Source organism: Cupressus sempervirens, chromosome 8 (assembly GCF_028749045.1).
Source record: "Cupressus sempervirens isolate cs-2001-9-10 chromosome 8, ASM2874904v1, whole genome shotgun sequence".
Classification (NCBI taxonomy): domain Eukaryota; kingdom Viridiplantae; phylum Streptophyta; class Pinopsida; order Cupressales; family Cupressaceae; genus Cupressus; species Cupressus sempervirens.
The window spans coordinates 316,011,478-316,034,823 of record NC_143125.1 but is presented as its reverse complement, the minus strand read 5'-3'; positions in this window follow the sequence as shown (position 1 = coordinate 316,034,823).

The following is a 23,346-nucleotide window of genomic DNA, read 5'->3' as shown; positions in this document are numbered from 1 at the left end:
AAAGCAAGCACCTAGAACATAGTATGTTAGGTTGGACAAATATTTAGTAAAATTGGGATTTCTAAAAGGTATGACACATAGTAACTTGTATTTGAAAGAAATTGAAAATGTATTGTTGATCATTGTGCATTTTTGGATAACATAATCTTTGGAGGTAATGATGAAGAAAGAAACAAATTTGCTGATGAAATGAAGAATGAATTTGAGATGGAATATTTATTAGGACTACACATTATACATAATAGTGATGGGATTTTCTTCTCACATGCTATATATTTGAAAGACTCATTGAAAATGTTTGACTTGAAAATTTGTAAGCCTGTTGGTACACCTATGATAACTTGTCACATATTATCTAGCAAAGATGAGACACCTACACTTGAGTAGAAGTATAGATCAATGATTGGAGGTTTGCAACATTTGACTCACACAAAACTGGTTATAGAAAATGTAGTTGTGATAGTAGCAAGATTTCAAGAAGACCCTAAAGAAACATATTATGCAAGAGTAAAGAGAATATTTGGATATGTGAAAGGTACAATTAATTTTGGAAATTCATATGACATATCAAGTGACTTTACTTTGAGTGCATTTACTGATGTAGATTGGGAAGGTAGTATGGATGATAGAAAAAGTACAAGTGGTGGAGTATTTTTCCTAGGAGGTAGATTGGTTTCTTGGCTAAGAAAGAAACATGACTATATCTCATAAAGAACAATAGAAATAGAGTATATAGTAACACCTAATAATTGTAACTAGATCATGTGGATTAAATAGATATTGAAGGACATTGGGACATAGTTTTTAGAACCTGTTAGCATACATTGTGATAACATGAGAACAATGAGTATGTCTAAGAATCACATGTTATATTCTAAGACTAAGCATATATCTATTAGGTATAATGTTTTGAGAGAGAAATTTGTAGAGAAAGAGATTAGACTAGAGTATGTGAATATCGAAGAGAATATTTCAAATATTTTTATGAAGCCTTTTTCTAAGGATACATTTGAGTGTTTGTGAGGTATTCTTGGGGTTATGCCCCTACCTACTTCTAAGTAGATGATGTAGACAATTCATAAATCCAATGGTACATACCACTATTGTTTATTTGGAATAAATGTTGATGCTTCTTATATTGGGGAGAATTTGTGATGAGGAGAGTCATCAAGGACTCTTGGTAGTTGGTATATAGAATAGTATCTTTGGATACTTGAGCTCGTTGAAGACTTTGAGCTAAATATTGACATAATGAAGTCTTTCTTATTGATGTCAATGTGGGAGAGTTGTACTTGAAAAACATATTTTGGTAGTCTATGGGAGATAAATGTATGGGAGATAATTGTTCATAGATATATTGATGTCAATTGGGAGAAACATTGATTCATATTAATGAGGGAGAAGTGTTAGCAAATGATTTCGATCCATGTAATATTGAGTAAGTATAGATGGAGAGTTAGTCTTATGGGTTTGAGATTTGATTGATGAAAAGGAATTTAAAAGAAGAGAGAAAAAATAGTAGATTTTTTTTTCATCTATGTTTCCATCAATTAAAAAGGAGGAGATTATTTCTCATCATTATTATATCCCTATTAGGAGATACAATCCAAACATCAAAAACCAAGAAGCATAACTCTATCTACACAATAACTTTGGTAATTATTGAATAACTCTCATATGTCTTTGATTCTTTGTAGGTGCACTTTTCTATATCATCGAGATATAATGTATAACATATCCTCAACTATTCTTGACCTCATCATCAATACATGGTTCATTAGACCTTGTTCTTTGTCTACTACTCTGCTAGTTTTTACAAAAAATGATACTATGTTGACATCAATGACAACCATAGTCATAAATGCAACATTTCAATCATGATAACAATCTCTCAAATTCTTAGGATACTCCCCCAAAGGAATGCCATCATCATTCATACTAAAAATATCCCCCTTTGGCATAGATGTAAATATAGATGAGAAACATCTAAGTTCCAAGAATACCAAATCCAACTTTGTTGTTGTTCCAGCTCTCTTCTTTTCAAATCCTCTTTATCAATAAAATTTTAAACTTAGAGGAATGATTCTCCATCTATGCTTTCTCATTCTTACATAAATGAAATTAGTTGTTCACACTTCTCCTCTATTGATATAGCTCAATGTTTCTTTTCATTGACATCAAAGTACCAATGAATAATTCTTCCGAATAAATACATCTCCCACATACTACCAAGATATTTTTTTTCATGCAATATACCCCACATTGTAATCAATGAAAAGGTCATTGTTGGTCATTTTTGCCTTCCCGCCAAAATCACCACATTTGAATTCAACGTAGTAATGTTCATAGGTTTTAAATATTCAAATATTCAAAAGGGCACAAAATACTTTATGCTAACCTTATGATATTTCTTCCTTGTGCATTTTTTATGTTTCTATGGGTCCGTAGGTCTCCATCGTTGGATCGAGATAAATCAACGGTTGGCGCTATCTTGCTATGGGAAGTTGCACATTGGTTTTTCATAGCGACATAGCACCTTTTGGTCGTGTGTCAGATAGGTCCTCCCTTTCCCTATTGTTTCTCCAACACCAAGTTTTGATAGATCCCCGAAGGGCACTATGGCGCTATCAAAAAATCTATGTTCCTCGCCGTTAGCGACATAGCACCCAGACGAAAGGTTTTATTATGGTGACATCAGAAGGGAGGTGGGTCCCAAGTATACCCTGTCAGATATCACTGATGAAATTTGGAAAACATGGTGGGACCTCAAGCAACGTGGAAGGATGACTATGTTTGAAACAAGGCTTTGATTCGTCACCAGCTGGGTAGATCTTTGATGTCAATAGTAGCCTGGACCCACGCCCCTTTCAAATGCACAAAGATTTCTTCACCCTTGGATCAATTTGGATCATCGGTAGGTGATATCTCGCTATGGAAAGTTGTGAGGATATTAACCATAGTGACATAGCACCTCGATGACACGTAGCAGGGTGGGGCCGAGTGTTATGAAATCGTAGGGATGGTACTAGTTTGGGCCAAGTCAGATGCCAGGTGTGTTGAGTTGGTTCATGGGCCTAGAATTTTGAGGAGGCAAGTGCAGTATTATGAGGATCTTCCATGATCATTGATCTCATGGAGATCAACGATCGACGCTTTCCCGTGAGATGAAACTATGAGGACTTGTCAAACAGGTTGGCATGTGGCTAGTTTCTTATTGGTTAGTCTACTGATAGGTCAGATCCATCTTGCTCACCGCTAGATCTAGGAAAATTAATGGTGGGCACTATCTTGCTATGAAAAGCTATGAGGATATTAACCATAATGACATAGAGCCTCAACAATGTGTGGCATAAACAACGTAATGGGGCCACCCTTCTCCAAAGTACTATTACAGCTTTTCCTTGGTGGCAGTTATCAGGTGAGTCATAGTATAGTGGCAATATCTCATTGGTCCACTCAGCCAACTCGGTGTGCAGTTGTATAATTTTGTTGATCGCTAGATCTAAGGAAAATTGATGGTAGGCGCTATCTTGCTATGGAAAGCTACTAGGATATTACCCATAGTGACATAGCATCATTATGCCACATGGATTAGTGGGGCTAGGTCTCACCAAGATGAGGATTTCAGGTTGTGCCAGGTGGTTGCCAAGTGTTACATGGGCCCAGAAGTTTTAAGGGCAACACACAGTAATACGACGAGTCTTCACGATCATCAGATCAGTCTAGATCCATGGTGGGCACCATCTCGCTATGGAAAATTGCTCAAAGGATACCCATACTGACATAGCACCATTGTGCCACGTGCCCCAGTGGGTCTGGTGGAGGCAGTAATAGTTAGCAGCCGGCAGTTAATGTGACTATCGTGGTTAGGGTTGTAAGGTGGCACAGTTAGTAAAGAAAGATTGGTCAACCTCAGGAAGACCTTGTGGGTAGCAAAGAGAAATGAACTGATTGGTCCATGTGGCCTATTTTGGTTACAGTGTTCGGCTGACTCGTTGACTTTGCTAATTCATGCACCAAAAATGATAAGAAATTGAGGTTTTACATGAATCTGATCTTCATGATCAATTACAACCACCTGAAGTGAATGTGAAGCATGCAGAGACACTCTACCACCTCGATCTAATCTATCTACTTGGTGAGAGCATAGTTATAGTGTTACCTCTATCTTCTCAAGGCCCTATTTTAGTTAATAGTTAGATTTTGTGGTATCTAAAGCTATACTTAGATCAGATTTCTTCAGATCCCCATGATTCTTCTTGGCAGAGCCTTGATGGCGATGGTTGCAGGTTAGTTTTGGAGGGAAAATCATCAGTTATGCCTAAACTATAAAGGCAATTTTTGTGAATTTTGTAAGGGTCGACCTTTCTCTATTTTTTGTGTTACTACTCTATAGATTCTTAGTGTAAATTCCCCTATGACTCTGAACTACATGATTTTCTATCTTATCTCTTTCAGCCATTGGTATGAAAGTGCAAGAACTCTTTGCCTCTTATTGGTGTTTTGTAGAGATCTATGATCTGCATGACTGTATCTCCTTGGCCTATGAATGATAATATAAGTGAAGCTCTCTTTCCTTGTGTTGTTCATCTTGGTCTTTTGATCTACATGTGATTATTAGATTAAAGAAAGTCTAAATGTGTATATCCTTAGTTTCATTCTGGTTCAAAAGTGCATATATGGGTAGAGATTGGTCTTAACACTCTATTTTGGTGCATCAACTCTTTAGATTAGATTAGGTAGATCTACTTTCATTCCCTCCTTCTCCCTTTTCCTCTCGAAGAGTAGTTAGGTGCATCTTGATAGTAAGAGGAAGTTGACCTTCTCTGGAGATTCAACCTCACAGTTCAAGCCCACAGCTTGGAGGTTGTTTCCATGTTTCACTAGGTTGTCCTCATGCATAGGCTTTGGAGAAGGGTGCAAACCTAGGTGACAATAGGAATCATTATGTCAATTAAAAAGTTGAAGTCTTCAACTAGTTTAAGTTTACATATACATTTTTTCTATACCAGCTACCATGTGTCCTTAATGACTTAGATCATCATAGATACTCCCCCATACAAGAAGCATCAACATTTAGTTCAAATAAATAATAGTGCTTTGTACCACTGGACTAATGCACTCTCTACATCATATAGTCAGAAATAGTTAGAGGCATAACTCCAAGCATACCTCAATAATATTTAAATGTATCCTTAGGAAAGGGCTTCATAAAAATATCTACAATATGCTCTTTTGTATTCACATACTCTAGTATGATCTCTTTAATTGCAACATTCTTCCTCAGAACATGATAGTTAATAGATGTATGCTTAGTCTTAGAATGTAACATAGGATTCTTAGACATACTCATTGTACTCATGTTATCATAATGTATTATAAAATGTTTTAAAAACTCTATCCCAATATCCTTCAACATCTATTTCATCTACATGATTTGATTGAAATTGTTTGTTTCTGCTACATACCCTTCTTCTATTGTACTTTGTCTGATATAGTCTTCTTTCTTTCTCATCCAAGAAACCAATCCTTCTCCAAGAAAAAATGCTCCACCACTTGTATTTTTCTATCATCCATATTACCTATCCAATCCACATTAGTATATGAACACAAAGTAAAGTTAGTTGACATGTCATACCACAAACCAAAATCATGTGTACCCTTCAAGTATCTGAATATTCTCTTTACTATTGCATAGTGTGATTCTTTATAGTCTGGTCTAAAAAATTCTACTATACCAACTACATTTACCATATTTGGTCTAGTGTAAGTCAGATATTGTAAACATCCAATCATGGATATATAATTCTTGTTCTAAACTATAGGTGTCTCATATTTGATAGATAACTTGTAACCAGTTATCATAGGTGTTCCAAATGGATTACAACTTTCTAGGAAAAATATTTTCAAAAATTATTTCAAATACTTAGTTTGTGATAAGTTTAGATACCATCTCTATTCTCCAAAATCTATAGACCTAGGGAATATTTCATCTCAACAGTCATACTTATCTCAAATTCATTCTTCATTTCATTAGAAAATTTATCGCTTTCTTCATCACTACCTCCACAGATTATGTCATCCACAAATATCACAATAATCAACAATCCATTCTCAATTTCTTTCAAGAACAAGTTACTATCTGTAGTTTCTTTTACAAATCCCAACTTTGTCAAATATTTGTCCAACAACACATACTAGGTTTTAGGTGCTTGCTTTAGACCATACAATGCTTTCTTCAATTTACATACCATATTCTTTTTATTTATCAAAGGAAATCCTTTAGGGTGATCAGTTTAGACTTCTTCTTCAAGTTCTCCATTAAAAAATATTGGCTTTACATCCATCTGATATACTCTGAACTTCTTACTTGCTGCATAAGCCAAGAACATTCTTTTCAATTTTGGAAATAGGGGAATTTTTTTTTTTTATCATAGTTTATACCTTCTTTCTATGAATATCCTTTGCATGCCAATCTGCTTTATTACTCACAACCTCACCTTGTTTATTCATTTTGTTTCTAAAAATCCATTTAATTCCTATTATATTCTTATCTTTAGGTCTAGTAATGAATTCCCATGTCTTATTATTCATACTTTGATCTAGTTCTTCCTTCACTGCTTGATGCCTCATCTACACCCTTTGGTTCAAATTGAGAAATCAAACATAATTCTTCATGTACTTTGTTTCTTGTCATAACTCTTTTTTCTTTTCTTCCAATAATTTGATGGGCAGGGTGATTCTTTGTCAAATTCCTATTAGGTGTAGGCATTATTGACTCCATTCTTACTCCTTCTCCAGGTTTGAATATTGTTTCTTCTCTTTGTTCAACAAATTGAACATGATTCTACAAATCATTTTCAGTCTCAAAGAAAGTTTAAACATTTTCTTTTATAGGCTTAGGATTAGCTTCTTCTTCACCCTCAATAATTTTATGCTCACCATCCTCACTATCATTATTATCCAAGAATCTTTCCATGCTTCATTTAAATTTTTTATCATCATAAAAACATTAAATATTTCTAGTCATCATTACTCTCTTAGGAAATTTGGATGAAAAATGACCAAATTATTTACATGTCCAAAAAATTAAAATTTCATATCATTTAGCTCTCTTTTCATAAGCCTAGATATTCCTTCTTCAATATTTTTATCTTCTTCAGAGATGGATCTATCTTCACTTTTACTTGCACTCTTTTGAAAAATTAGGTCTATTCTTTTGCATGCAACAAAATGATTCTAGATCTGGAAACCCAATCTTTTGTTTAGTACATAATTCTGATACTTTACTAAGGAAATCCATTTTTTGAATATAAAAATTAACTCCATCAATTATAGGACTTTATTTTATGAAATGAACCACCATTGATCTCCTTAACATGTTAAGGTTTTCTTTAAGGACCTGATTCTCTAATACCATTTGTTAGCAATAATTGAGATGTGGGGGGGTGAGGTGAATCTATTATCCAACTAATACATTTTTTATCCACCTTATTAATCCTTAAATATGTAAAAAATATAACCAAAAACCATAGGAATATACACACACAATAAAACTAGATATGTTAACTAGAGAAACCCTTGATCAGAGAGAAAACCCTAGTGGGGATGGTACCAACAAAATGATGTGCTAATATTAAATTTTCTTGTAAGAGGATAGACTTTGGTAGGAGCTAATGAAATATATTAAGTACATATTAGTTATTATTAGGAGACTTTGAATCAATTTTAGGAGAATTCAATCGTGCAAGGAGTTATTCCAACTCCTGTGAGGAGTTGTAGAAGGCAAACTGACTCACTATGCAAATAACTTCAGGAGAAAGACCACCAAAGTCACTATTCAATTGATCTCTATATCATTCCTTGAAAAATAATAGAATAAAATAACTTGAACTCCTTCTATGTCCTCTTGCCAGACCAAACTTCTTTAGACCTCAATACCAGATCTTCTATATCAATAACTCTAATCCCTTTGATTGCTTACACACATTTACCAAATTTTCATATCACTTGTACAATTTGTAGTTGCACAATCGTTCACATCACTTATACACTTCATCACAAGGAAAATAACCTTTTTTATAGAATATCCTCAAAATAATTTACTAAGTTAGCCTTGAGGCTTTCCCAATTAATTATAATATGACCTCATTAAGATATTATAATTCCTACATCTTTTCTCAATTACAAAATATTGTCTTCTTATAGTAAATACAACTTCTCACATGTACAACCTCTAAACTCACACACTTGTTGATATCATAATCAATTTGTCTACTATAACTATCTAATGGAACTCATCATGATTCTATCCATGTTAATAGATACAACCCAAACATTAGAAACTACTTCTTAGGTGGTCTCTTTGCACACTGTCCTATATAATTCTTGAATAACTTTTGCATGGCTTTGAATCTTTGCCCACACACTTGTATACTTCATTAAGACATAATATAAAATGTATCCTTAGCTGTAGTTAACATCACTAGCAATACACAATCTATATGTCTTCATTCTCTATGTGCTACTCTGCTAGTATTGACAATAAATAATACTATGTTGACATCAATGATAAACACAATCATCAATACAACATGTCAATCTCCTCAATTTCTCTAGAAATACTTAGGATACTTTGCAAAAGGAATACCATCAACATTCATGCTAACATAGTTAACCTTATTAATTATGAAACATGTTATCAATAAGTGCAATAACTACAACAAGATTTCCATGCACAATAACACCAGATTTGTTAACTAGGAAAACCCTTGATTAGAGGGAATACCCTAGTGGAGATGGTACCCACAAAATGATATAGTAATATATAATTTCCTTGTAAATGGATGGATCTTGTTAGGATCCAATGAATTACATTGAGTATATTTTAGTCCCTATTAGGAAACTTTGAATCCATATGAGGAGATTCCAAACCTATTAGGAGTTGTACAAACCCTGTAAGGGGTTATGGGAGGTAGAAGGAACCAATGTCCAAAAAAAATTAGGGGAAAGATCACAAAAATTACTATCCATCTTATCTTATTAGTATCCTTCATAGAATAATAAAAATAAAAAACTATCCACAATAACCTCTTTTCAAAATACAATCTCTCTATCAACTCATTGTGCCTTTTCCACAACAAACACTTCTCCAATATCAAGATATTCAATATTAGGTTCACTATATCTCACATCCAAGTTCACTCACTTGCATTACACATATATCTCTCATATCATCAATCAATTACAACACACCTTCATCCAATAAAAATAATTTTCATTTATACCAAGTCCTCCAACTAATTATTGAGTTGACCTTGAGGCTTTGTCAATTTACAATTAGAATAGAACCACAATAAGATAATATAATACACATTGCACTACAAATTTTTACAATTACATAACATTGTTAGATCATAGTCTTCATAATCCTTTAGATGTACAACATTAGACTTAGCATGATCAACAAAACCATCTTTGTTATGCCTTTTTTCTCTATCTAATAATGGTTAACTAGAATTTATCTATCTTAGGATATATTACCAAAAAAGCACTAACCTCTTCTAAGGAACTTTGTTAGAATGCTATCTTTACTAAATCTCATATAATTGTCAACTTTATTCATATTACCACATGCAATCTTAGCCATGTCATCACAACGCTCTTTAAAACATCTTGTTAAGTGTGCTTATCCACATCTTTAATCCTCAAACCACATAACCTCAATCTCTATCTGCTTCTATGTCAATTTTCACATAATCATTAGTATGCTAACATTAGTGATAGATACATGCATGAATACAACACATATTCATGTCAAAAACCTTTCTAATGCTCCAAAAATGCAAGGATAATCCCCCACAAGAATATCAATATCAATCATGCTAACACAAATCATGTCCTTTTGGCTTATCTTCAACTAAACATCTCAACAAATTTTCCAATCTCCTATCAACTGCATCTATTTGTCCATATTTCAATAATGTGATGAGATGAACATCATATCTTTCTTGATCTTGTTACACAATGTGCACCAAAAATTCCCAACCAACTTGGTGTCTTGATTTCACACTATTCTCTTTGGTAGACCATGTGGTCTCACCATTTCTCTAAAAATAATTATGTCATATGAATAGTTTGTTACTAGTCTTTTTACAGGGAATGAAACATTCTATCTTTGGAAATATGTCAAACACAAGAAAAATCAAATCATGCCCTCACCAAGTCCTTGATAAAAAAAGAAAAATTCCATGCTAACATTCTTCCGCGGATTCTCTCGTACATGTAATGGTTGATACAAACCTATATTCTTCTTTTCCCATTTTTTCATCTAACATACTCTACAACTCTATACAAACATCTTGGCATCTTTCTATAACTATGAAAAATAATAATCATCGTAACTATATATAGTTTTATCTCTACCAAAATATCTAACTATTCCTCCACTATGCTTCTCCTTGATATTTTACCTCATAAAAGTCCTTGGAATACACAATTGAGTTCCTCTGAATAACATTCGATTGTGGATGATGAATTTAACCACTTTTTCTTGTAAAGTGCAACAATTTTTGTATAGGATTTTCAAGCTTCACCAAAATTAGGATAATATGGATACAAACTCATGAGTTCTCCAATTTTAGCCACATAAATTTTCATTTCCATCAACAAAAGTTATCTCCTACTAAGAGCATCTACAACCCTATTAGACTTCAAACTCCTACATTTCAAAATAAATGTGTAACTTTGAAAAAATCAACCCATTTCAAATTCCATTGACTCAAATTTCCTTGGCTATTCAAATATTTCAAAGCATTATGAGAAACATACTACAAGAAACTCCTTAGGAAGAAGATAATGTCTCCACTTCTATAATTCTTGAACTATAGCATATAATTCCTTATCATAAACATAATATCCCCTTTTGGCATCATTTAACTTCTCAATAAATAAGCAACATGTCTACATTCTTTGCTCAAAACAACTCCTACCGTAGTACCACTAGCATCACAATTTACTTCAAAAGCCTTGTTAAAATATGGAAGTACTAAAATATGCTATTCTATAACTTTATATTTCAACAAATTAAAACTCTTATCCACTCATATGGTCCACTTAAATGAATTCCTATTCAATCTCATTGTTTCAGTCAAGGGTCAAAAAATATTGTTAAAACACTTAATTGAATTTCTATAATAGCTATCTAGTTAATGAGAAGATCTTACCTCAATAGAACTCTTTGGAGTGGGTCATTCAAGGATAGGATTCACTTTCTCTAAGTCCACTTTTTAGACTTTATGCTGAAATTAAAAATCCATATACACTACTCTTTCTTTAAATTAATGAACAACTTATCTTCCCTTAGATTATCAAAAACCCTACAAGCATGCACTATATGATCCTCCAATATCTTATTGAAGATCAAAAAATTTTCAAGGTTAATAATGCCAAACTTATGCATAAATTCTTTCAGTACCTCATTCATGAGTTTCATGTAAGTGCTTGATGCATTGATTAGCCAAAAAGACATAGATAACCACACATACAACCCTAACTTTGTCTTGAAGGCATTCTTTGATTCATCTCTTTCTCTAATGTAAATATGGTGATATCTAGCGTTCAAATATATCTTTTTTAAATACACAAATCTGCTCAAATAATTCATAATACCATCCATCCATGGAAATGGAAACTTGTTCTTGATTGTAATCTTTTTACACATCCTCCATTCTCCATTCTTCTTTGGTGATATTAGTGCTAATACAACAGTGTGGACTTAGACCGCTCAAATCAACACCCTTTTACAAAAAGTCACGTACTTTTCTATTATACTATTCAATTTCTATTGGTGTAATTATATTTGCTACCTTATTTGGAAAAAATGGATCTTGGATCCAAGTTCATCTAATGACTAATCTTCCTCACTAGTGGTAACCCATCAAACACATTATGAAATACAATATCTAGAAACACATCCAACAAATTTTTAATTTTTGTAGGTACATCTTTTACTTTTTTTTTTAACCATCTTTTGGAATTATAAAAAAATACATATGCTCATACTTTATACCTTCTAGGAAATTTATTCCATCAAAAAAACTTATTCTAGTAGTACTACATACTTTAAATCTGATATGTCCTTCATTTTCTTTAGCTTATGTCACACTATATCCTTTATTAGGAAGTAGGTATTTGCATGACCATCATGTACAATAGGCTAGAAAAACTTCCACATCCTACCCAAAAATATATGTCATGAATCCATAAGCATGATTTCCCATAGTACCTCATCATGGTATCTTTGAATCTTAAACTTCACTAAGGACTTTTCATTGACCATGACCTTATGGCCATCCAACACCTAGGCAATATGATATGAGAGTGGGTGTTTCTACCACTTGAGATTTAACTTTGTAACCATCTCCCTTGACACCAAATTTTTAGTGATTCCACTATAAATAATTACATCACAACACTTATGCTTACACTTGTACTTGGTATGAAACAAGTTTCTTCTTTGATCTAGTTTATTGTCACCACTTAACATGACTCTTCTATTAACTAAGACTTCTCCTCTTTTATCATCTTCATAATATGATGTCTTGCAATATTCATCCATATATGTAATTGTTTCCTAGCATTCAGTCCTCATATCTATCCTTCCTTAGTATTAAGGACATGCAAATTGTTCATGACCTTATTCTCTATAGTGAAAACATGTTCCAAGAGAACCTTATCTTCCTCATCCTTGTCCTAATGTAGGAGCATCCTAGATGTATGAGCAGTCTTTCATGACCCAAAATATTTTCCTTTTCATTTCTTGAATAAGGGTTGTTTTAGTGCAAAATTATTATTTTTGGAGGTTTTCTACTAAGTTAGTTGAAATGTCCCAATTTTAGAGGTGGAGGTTTATATTGGATATATCATCGTGCTAATTGAGGTTCACTATGATATTATGACTATTCTTGAAGTTATTGCAGGATTTTGGTATGAAAATTGGTATATAAACTTTAGGCTTAGTTTTGAATGCCTTAAAGGTTTTATATGGGCTCTAAAATAAGGTCGACTAGAGCTTGTACATGCTAAGCTCTTTAGATCAAAAGATTATGATTGTAGAATGAGATAAAAATAGCTAATGAACTTAACAATTCACAAGTTATGATCTTTCACACTTGGGATAGCCAAAAATTCTAGAATAAAGTCATAACTATTTTGAGCCAACTCTATATATAATTTTATTATTGGTTGACCTCAAGGGCTAGGGTTTGATGTTCAAAATATGCATGGGTGGTTTAAAATTACCTATTTAAGGAAGGCCCTTAGGTTGTCTATGACAACTTGGGGTGATAGTTTTCATCTCTTTCTTGCAAATTATTGTAAGGAAGGCATACATGTGGGTTTTCATATTGTATTTCAAAATTATGTAATTTTGAATTTGTGGAGATAATACAAAGCCCATATTTTTTTCTCATAATTTTTTTCTATTTCTTTGCTCTCTCATGTGTTTGTAGTATTAAGAAGAGCATCCTTCATCAAGTGATATCATAGGAGTTCTTGAGTAAGTAGACAAATCATTAACAATAAGGCAATTTGCACTAGGATTCTAGTTTGGGTTGAGCATGTAGATAGGTCACTGATTGTGAGGTAATTCGCACTAGGGTTTCAATGGAAGTATGAAAATGCTTCCACAAAGAGAGTATAGTGGAAGAGTTTGAGGTGTTAAACATGATGGTTTTAGAGCCCTCTAGAGAAAAATGAAAGCATTGGAAGAATAAATGTACCAAGGAATAAATCTTGTTGTAAGAGATGAAAGTGAGGATGAAGGAGGAGAAGAAGAAAATGTCAAAGAAGAAGTAGTTTAATTGAGTCCTCATTAGAACATGCCATGAAAAATTTGAAAAGGAGAAATTTTCCCATTACCTTAATGGGTTAAGGCCAACCATTCGGGAGGAGTTAAGTCTATTTGGAATGAACAATATTGAGGAGGCATATCATTTTTCACTAAGAGTAGAAGAGAAGTTGAAAATGAATTTTGAGAGCTAACAAAGTGGAAGAGGCCATGGTGGAAGATCTAGTGCACAATATTATGGAGGTTAAAATGATGATTAGAAGAAGAAGGATGAGGCCAAAAATAGCAATAAAAAGTAGAGGGGAAATCATTCCAATCCTTTCCATGATCAAAATAATAGAGATTAGAGAGGAAGAGGAAGAGGGAAAGGATCTGGTAGAGGAGGTTTTTGTGAAACCTATTTCTACTATGAAGTAAAAGGGCATAGGGAATTTGAATGTCCCAAATGCCAAGGAAGGATAGATAAGAGAATTGAAGACCAAAATAGAGTTGCACATGTTGATGAAGATTTTGAATCGCCGCATTCTAAAGATGATAAAAGAGGAGAAGTCCTAGTTAACAAAAGAGTCATGCTTTGTTTCACACAAGGTGTAAGTGTGAAGATAACTATTGTGATATGATTATTCATGGTAGAAGTATTAACAATTTTGTGTTAGAAAAGATGGTCACAAAGTTAAAGCTCAAGAGGAAGAAGTTCCCACATCCATACTATATTTCCTAGGTGTAAGATGACCATAAGGTAATACCAATGAGAAGGGCCTAGTGATGGTTAAGATTGGAAGCTACTGGGATGAGGTACCACATGATATCATATTTATGAAAATATTATATATGTTGCTTGGTTGGCCATAACAACTTTCTAGACACACTATATATGATGTTCATGCGAATACCTACACACTAACAAAGGATGGAGTGAAAAATAAGACAAGATGAAAACTATTGGCCTAATTTTTCACTTGGTAAGAAACTTGTTAAAATTTGTGAAAATAGGAAGAATCATGTCTAAATGCTTAGGATTTCTAATTATTTTGTTAACCCTCATGAAAAAACCCTAAGTAAAATCTTTTTTTTTTCTTGTCATCTCATTAAGGTTCATTAAAAATATATTTTCCTTTTAAAAAGAGATATATAAAAAACTTGATATATCTTTATATCCCTAGGTTTTAAAATAATTTTTTGTATCTATATTTCATGATCTTTTGTATCTTTTAAGTGGAAATGTTGCAAAGTCTCAGTAATTGCAATATCACTCCACTCTACTAACTAACCATTTTTAAGGTAGCAAAAGGGAAAACTAGTCTATTCTGAGCACAATGTGGCTTCATAGTTGTCAATGATAACAACAAGGCTAGAGGTGCAACTGAGACAAAAAAGGGAGAGTGCTGATTGCAAGTCATTCTTGAATTAAGGAATGTCAAATGGTGATGCTACGATAAAATGAAAATTGTCAAGCTTAAACTATCATCACAAGGTCATAGGTTATAAAGTATTATGGATATCTTAAGTTGCAACCATGCAAATGGATAGGAATAGTCAATAAAGATGTTAGTGTAACACCACAAGTGATTAGATAGAATATGAAGAGTAAGCTATGAGGGCATGAAAAGGTATTGATAGTTAAGGATTATAAGTATGTGCATCTTCACAAGTAAGTTAAGACAACTTTGGGTTAGTGGAGAAAGGTAGTGAAATTGTTTAGTCACATCTTTGTGAGGTTACATGCTAGGTTAAGATTTTAAGTGGTGATAATACAAAATAATGGAAAATAGTCAACATAAAGGCTAATCATATGATCACATGGTCAAGTGGAAAGGGTGATTATGAAGTTGTGATGCCATGAAAGATATCTAGCAGTTAAGATTTATGATATTGCACCATTATTGAGTTAGTAAATAACTCATGGTAAAGGTGGTGAAGTGGTGAATGTAGTGCATTGTACTATCACAAGGTCTAACTCTAGTTACCCAGTTAATGCTACAAGCAAGTGAAGACATGTTCAAAATGGTTAAGGTTAAAGACCATTGCATGTTCGCAAGTGTTTGTGTAATAGTTTAAGTTGAAGTGGAAAAAATGTGAGAAGAAGATAACAATCAACTAAAACAATGGAGTGCATCTTCATATTCAAGAGTATAGATTAAAAAATAATGATGTGAAGCCACAGATAAAGGAAATATTGTATTTAAAAGCTATATTTTGCACCCTTGCATGATTCTTTAACCTTTCAACATATTAATTTTGTGATGTTGTAAGATAATGAAAATGTCAAAGAAAAATGCTTGTGATGAGGGCATAGCCCAAGACAAAATGAACACAATAGGAAAAGGGTAACATTATTATCAAAAGTAATATGGTATTACATTTAGTACAATGAAAATAGACTCAATGATGTTCCCTAGGGGATTACAATATAGTTTGATTCTAGAGAAAAATACTCCTCACAGTACCTTCTCCCAAACTCCATCAAAACTGCATTCATAGTGCTAGAAATGACCTTAAGTAACCCAAATTAAGGTTAGGGCTAGGAATAAATTTTAGAATATGCAATTTTACATCCATAACCAAAATAAAAGGTTCTATAAAATACATTAGAAGTCAGTACAAAATTAGAATAATCTAGAAATGGTAGTCCAACTTTCAGGAGGCATAACTTTTGATCTACGACTTTGATTAATGAACTATTTATATTTTAGGAAAGATCTCCAAGAACTATATAGCCCTATGGAAAATATTTTCTCATCCCCCATTTTTTGAGCCTATACAAGGTCATTTAGTGCTTCAAATCTAACTTTGAAGCACTCTTAGGGGGTCTCAAGGCAACTTAAAACTGCAATAACTTTCAAACCGTAAAGCATTTTGACCTGATTATTTTTCTAGAATGCTTTAAATTAAAAGTATGATCATACATCCAACTTAAAATTATTACTCAATTACAAAATAACCTATTTTCTACATTGGCACATATCTCAAGGTGCAAAAAACACTAACCCAAAAAACCAATAGTGGAACTATGAGACTTAGAATATCAATTTGACCCAAATGGGTATCCAAAAATAAAAGCACATTAAATAGAAACTAAAACTAAGAATATTTTTGGGTGATATAGGATTTCCCTAACACCACTAGATGCTCTTGTATTAGACAACTAGGGTAAATTAAAAAGTGACCCTATCACTTTATAGATGGTAGAGGAAAACCCAAGTGGGAAACCTGCACTAGGTCTCAAAATGGACCATGGAAAACCTAAGATGACCTTCACCTTCTTCGGGTCCATTTTGAGACCTTCATTTGATGCAACAAACCCCAAATAGACTAACTCCCTTTTGATGAAACTACACTTCTTCAAATTAATCAATAATTTATCTTCCCTTAACCTTTTAAGGACACTACAAATGTGCAATAATTTTTTTTCCAAAGACTTATTGAAAATCAAAATATCATCCAAATAGACAATAACAAATTTTCCCAAAAATTTCTATAATACCTCATTCATAAGCCACATGAAGATGCTTGGTGCATTGGTTAGTCCAAATGGCATGACTAATGACTAATATAGACCATCCTTGGTCTTGAATGCATTCTTCCACTCATCTTGCTCCTATATCTATATCTAGTGATAGCCACTCTTGAGATCTATCTTTGTGAAGTACTGAGCTCCACTCAAGTGATCCATAAGATCATCCATCCTTGGTAAAGGAAACTAGTACTTGATGGTTGTTTTATTTCTAGCTTGAGAGTTTTCACACATTCTCTACTCTCCATCCCTTTTTGGTGCTAGCATTATAGGTACTACACATGGACTTAGACTCTCTCAAATTAAAACTTTCCTCAATAGCTCCTAAACTTGTTTATTTAGCTACTCGGTCTTAGTAGGAGTCATCCTATGTGTAGCCTTGTTAGGAAAACTAGCTCTAGGGACTAAATCTATTTGATGACTAAATTGCCTTATTGGTGGTAATCCTTCTAGAATATTATTAGAGATGACATCTCCATACTCACTTAATAGACCTAAAACTTTATTTGGAACTTCTCTACTACCTTCTTTATTCTTTCTAGGAATTAAAGAATAACACATGTGATGTTGTTTAATGCCATCTAGAAATTTTATCCATCAACAAGACATACCCTAGCACTATTGAATACCTTTTCACCCTCCTTTATCAAGGGCTTCAATTTGTGGTGAACTCCATCCTTTGTCAAAGAGTATGTATTTGCATGACCATCATGTATAGCATACCTATCAAATTTCCATGACCTTCCCAACAATAAATGGTAGACATCCATTGGGATGATGTCACAAAGAGCCTCATCATGGTAACTACCAATCTTGAACCTTACCAGACATTTCTCACTAACCAAGACCTTATGATCATCCTACAACCAAGAAATATGATAGGGATGGGCATGTTTTTCCTTCTTGAGCTTTATCTTTGAGATCATTTCCTCTAACACCAAGTTGACAGTGCTCCCACCATCAACAATAACATCACAAAATTTACCCTCACACTTGCACCTAGTATGAAACAAACTCCTCCTTTGTATAGGTTTAGTCTCACCACTTAGCAAGACCCTTTCATTAACTAGAACCTCTCCTCTTTTTGTATCCTCTGAATGTGGTGATTGTGCATCATCATCCACATGAGAAACCCTTTCTGACCATCAACTCTCCTCTTTATCCTTCCTTGGCATTGAGAGCATTCATAGGCATGATGGCCTTCTTCATTGCAATGAAAATAGGTACCATGGAAGCATCCTATTCCTAAACCTTGTCCATTTCCTCTACCTCTTCCTCTCTAATTTCTAATTTTTTGATCACAAGAGAGGTTGAAACACTTGTTCCTCTAGTTTCAGCTAGTACCCACATCTTCATTTTTCTTCAAGTTCTCATTTTGGCCTCCAAATGACCTACCACTACCACTTTCTCCTTGGCTATGCCCTCTTTTCCTTCCATTAAACCTTTTTTTTAGCTTCTTGTCAACTAACAAGGAAAACTGGTATGCCTCTTCAATGTTAGTCATTGTAACCAGACTTAACTCCTCTTGAATGCTAAGCCTTAACCCATTAATGTAACAAGAAACCTTCTCCTTATTTTCTTCTGCATGCCCTAGCCTAATAAGGACTCAGTAAAATTATTTTGTGTATTCTTGGATAGATTTTCTTACTTTCTTTAACCCTTGCATCATCTTGAACAAATCAAGCTTGTAATCAATAGGAATGAACTGCTTATTTAGTTTGTCCACCATGCAATCCCATTTTGTGATGTTATCCTTTCCTCTTCTATTTATTTCCAACTGAATCTCTTGTGACCATATTTTAGCATGGCCTTTCATTTTAGCTTTCACAAACTTAACCCTATCAAGGTCCTCGATATCCTCATACTAAAAATATTCCTCTAGCTCATTAATCTAGTCGATAAACTCATCCATGTTTAGATTTCCCAAAACCATACTGACATCAATTTTAGGTCTTTTCCCAGCTTGGAAATGGCCCTAAAATGATTCTCCTCAACTTGGTTTAGAAATTCTCCATCTCCTTCCACTTTCTAGACAATATTTCCTTCTTCCTCACTTTCATCACATACAACAATATCCATACCTCTATGGATCTCCTCTTTCAATGCCTAAACTTGTCTTTCAAGGGCTCTAAACTTAGGGGGAAAAAATATGGCCCTTCAACCATGCTCCCTTCATGGAGGCATCTTCTTTCTATATCAAAATTGATAACTGCATAGTCCTCATGCAAACTATCTCATAGTCAGTGCTCTATCTACACACTAAGGAAAACTTGCTATGATACCACTTAATGAGGGCACAACCCAAGATGAATTGAAAAAAATAGGAAAAGGGGAATATGATTATAGAAGTGATATACTATTAAATTTAGTACAATAAAAAAAGACTCAATGATGTGCCCTAGGGGCTTACAATGTTGTCTGATTCTGGCCAAAATCACTCCTCACAGTGCCTTCTCCCAAACTCCACCAAAACTGTATTTACAATGCTAGAAATAATCTTAAGTAACCTGAATTAGGTTTATGGTTAGGAATAAATTTTATAATATTCAATTTGGAATACACCACCAAAATAGAAGGTTATAGAAAACATGTTAGAAGTTGGTGCAAAATTAGAATAATCTAGAAATGGTAGTCCAAATTCTAGGAGGCATAACTTTTGATCTAGGACTCTAGTGTTGAATCATTTACATTTTTGGAAAGCTCTCCAAGTGCTCTACAAATCTTGGAAAATATTTTCTCATCCCCCATTTTTTAAGCCTATAAAAAGCTATTTAGTGCCTCAAATCTGACTTTGAAGCACTCTTAGTGGGCCTCTAAGTAACTTAAAACTATAATAACTTTCAAACTGTAAAGCCTTTTGACTGATTTTTTTTTCTTGGAGTACTTTAAATTAAAATTATAAACATCCCTCCAACTTAAACCCTCCAACTAATCATAATTATGGCTCAATTAAAAAATAGCCTATTTTCTATATTGGCACATATCCCAAGGTGCTCAAAAACACTAACACAAAAAACCAATGGTGGAACTATGAGAGTTGGAAAATCTATTTGACCCAAATGGGTATTTAGAAAAAAAAACACAAACAAAAACTAACACTTAGCATATTTTTGGGTGATATGGGATTTCCCTTTACACCACTGGATGCTCTTGCATCAGCTTAGTGTTGAGCTATCATTTTACACGATGCTAAATGACAGGAATTCCTCTCTTGAAAATCTAATCTCATGAATCAACTCCAAGGTTCTAGGTTGTCTTATGATGCACTAAAATTTTCTTACTTGAAGATAAATGTGATTGTTCACGAGGCCTTTTCTAGTTCATTTTGACTTCGAATAAATGAAGAATCTGCATGTTGTTTCAAAATAACACTAAAAAGAACTATGGTTTTGTATTTTATGTTTTTTTATGAATGCAATCTAACAATGCAACTAAAATGAGTTCCTATTCTAACAAGGGGGTTAGCAAAGAAAATAATGAAACTGAAATAAAATAACATTAAATTCAAAGAAAATGACATGAAATTAAAATCCTAATGGACATAAGCTACAGAAAACAACACACTTCAAATTAAACTTTTGGAGGAATCAGTAGGAAACCAATCATAGAAGCAATGCTTCTGAAAATTCATTGATGCAATTGTCAATGGGAAATGTAAATAACTGAATGATGTTTAAATCTACATCAAATCTCAAGGCCACAAAAAGTGCGCTCATGTGAGACAGAGAGTTATGGAGGAAAAAATTTGGTGATTCCTTCTCAAGCTCGGTACATCAGCGAAATTTGTAAATTTGGAGCAAACACCAGAACTAAAAGATCACACAGCCAGAAACAACACAATAAACCTTTGGCTAAATCACAATCTCATGAATAAAATTCACAAAATAATGTCACATTCAAGCAATAATAACAACACTCCAAATGTGAGCACCAAAAGCATAATCTTATTTCAAAATAATTGAGGCCTTGATTACATATTATAATAGGGTATTTATAAGAAATTGTCTCCTCAATTTGTGTTGAGAGTGAGAGATATCTTCATGCAATAAGATGCTTTCAAACTAATAAAACAAACTAATTATATACAAACTACCTATCAAACTGGTGCTTAGCAGGACTTCATCCAGTTTCTATTCATTAATTGGATGCATGAGCCTTTACACATTTAAAAAGAAAAAGAAATTGTGAGAGAAAAGAATGTGAAAGCTCTAAGTCAAAGTGGAAGTGTCTAGAGATGTCAAAATTAGATATTGATCCTTCATAGGGCATTAGTCAAAATAAACTGCCTTTAGAATGCATTTTTGATGGATGAAAAGCTCTATTTTTAAAACTAGCAATTAACTATTAGTGCACTTGTTGAATTGTAGAGCTACAACACTGTGGACCTACATACCTATAGAGCTGCATAGCTATGGAGCTGCGAAGCTATGGACCTTGACTAGGTCAAAATCTCAAAATTTCACTAAGTGTCAAAACTGAAATTCTGGCATATGGGTTTTGTTCTTCTTCATCCCAAAGGCATGTTTGGATGTTTGCCCTTGAATGTCTCTATAATCTCAGTAATTTTGGCCACATCTAGAAAATCCAAAGCGTCATATTTTCCCTTGACCTTTCATCTATAATTATCTACCTCAATTTGGGTATCAACAAAATCCCCAAGTTTGGTATCCAACTCTAACAATGCTTCCTTAGTTTTGAAGGTCTGTCAGATGTCCTCCTCGTCATCAACTTCCAAAAAAATCTTCTTAAAATTCTCCAATACTATTTCTACAGGTAGCAATCTCTCACATTCCTCATCTTCAAAAATATCCAAATAGGCATCACTATAGTGTCTCTCTACTTCCAAAATTTTCTCTCAGGCCTCATCGTTGAGCCGATGAATTTCATCATTTAATATTTCCATTACCTTGTTGCTATCTACTATCTCTTCTATCCAATCATCAATCATATCTAATTCATCTCCCATATATACATCAATCAAAAATTAGTACCTTTGTCCCTTTATGGCATGTAGAGTTTGTAAATCTTTGCTCTAGGCCCATACTTCATTGATAATGCTAAAGTCCTGCTTCAAAATTGCCACCATTTTATTCACATTTTCTTGTGTAGCATGCAACATCTTTAGGTTTTCTATGATAATCATGACTCCTTTTCCCTCAAAACTCTCCCACCATTGCTAAAAGGCTCTCAAAAATGGATCCATATGGACTAGTCCCCCTTCTCTAAGAACAGTATTCAAGGTCTCCTCAGGGAGCTCAGGATCAAGAAAACCAACGACTTCAGCCAAATATCCCTTTAGGATCTCAACCTGTCTTCGAAGTGCTTGGATTTCCATCTCATCCTCCCCCATGTTCTTCATGGTTTCCTTAATTCCCATGGTCACCATTAATTAGGATGCATCCTATGTGGGTTTTGAAGACATGATATTTTCCAATTGATAATCCTTGGGACCAAGGCTTTCTATGTCTGTATGTCTAGGAGGAACAACTACATGTGCAAACAACTTTGAGTTATTTCATGTACTTGTAACAAATGCCAATGGTATTGCCTCATGTGCCGGGGACTCAGGTTTATTCAATTTTTTTGCAATCTCATAAATGTCTTCCTCCAAGGCCTAGTATCTAGGTCTGGAGCTTCTTATCACTTCCTTTTGTATCCACCTTGGAGTGTGTTCAGGTGAAGGTCTTTTTATTAAAGATGAGGGAGTATGTTTTACAACTTTTTTCCCCTTATCACTCATCCTTGGAGTTGTTTCTGTCTATGAGGGCTCTCTTTCTATTTTCTCAGTCTCAGTGGATCCAATAGCTTGCACCTTAGTATCTTGAGGAGGTGATTGAGAATATTTAGCTATTCGTCCCTCCTTTGATGCTTCATCAGTTGCCCTTTGTTCTAGTTTCTCCTCTTGTGATGGTTCCTTCTGAACTTGTTCCTTTGATTCTAGAAATGAGGGAGTAACTAAACCTTTATCTACCACCATAGCTTG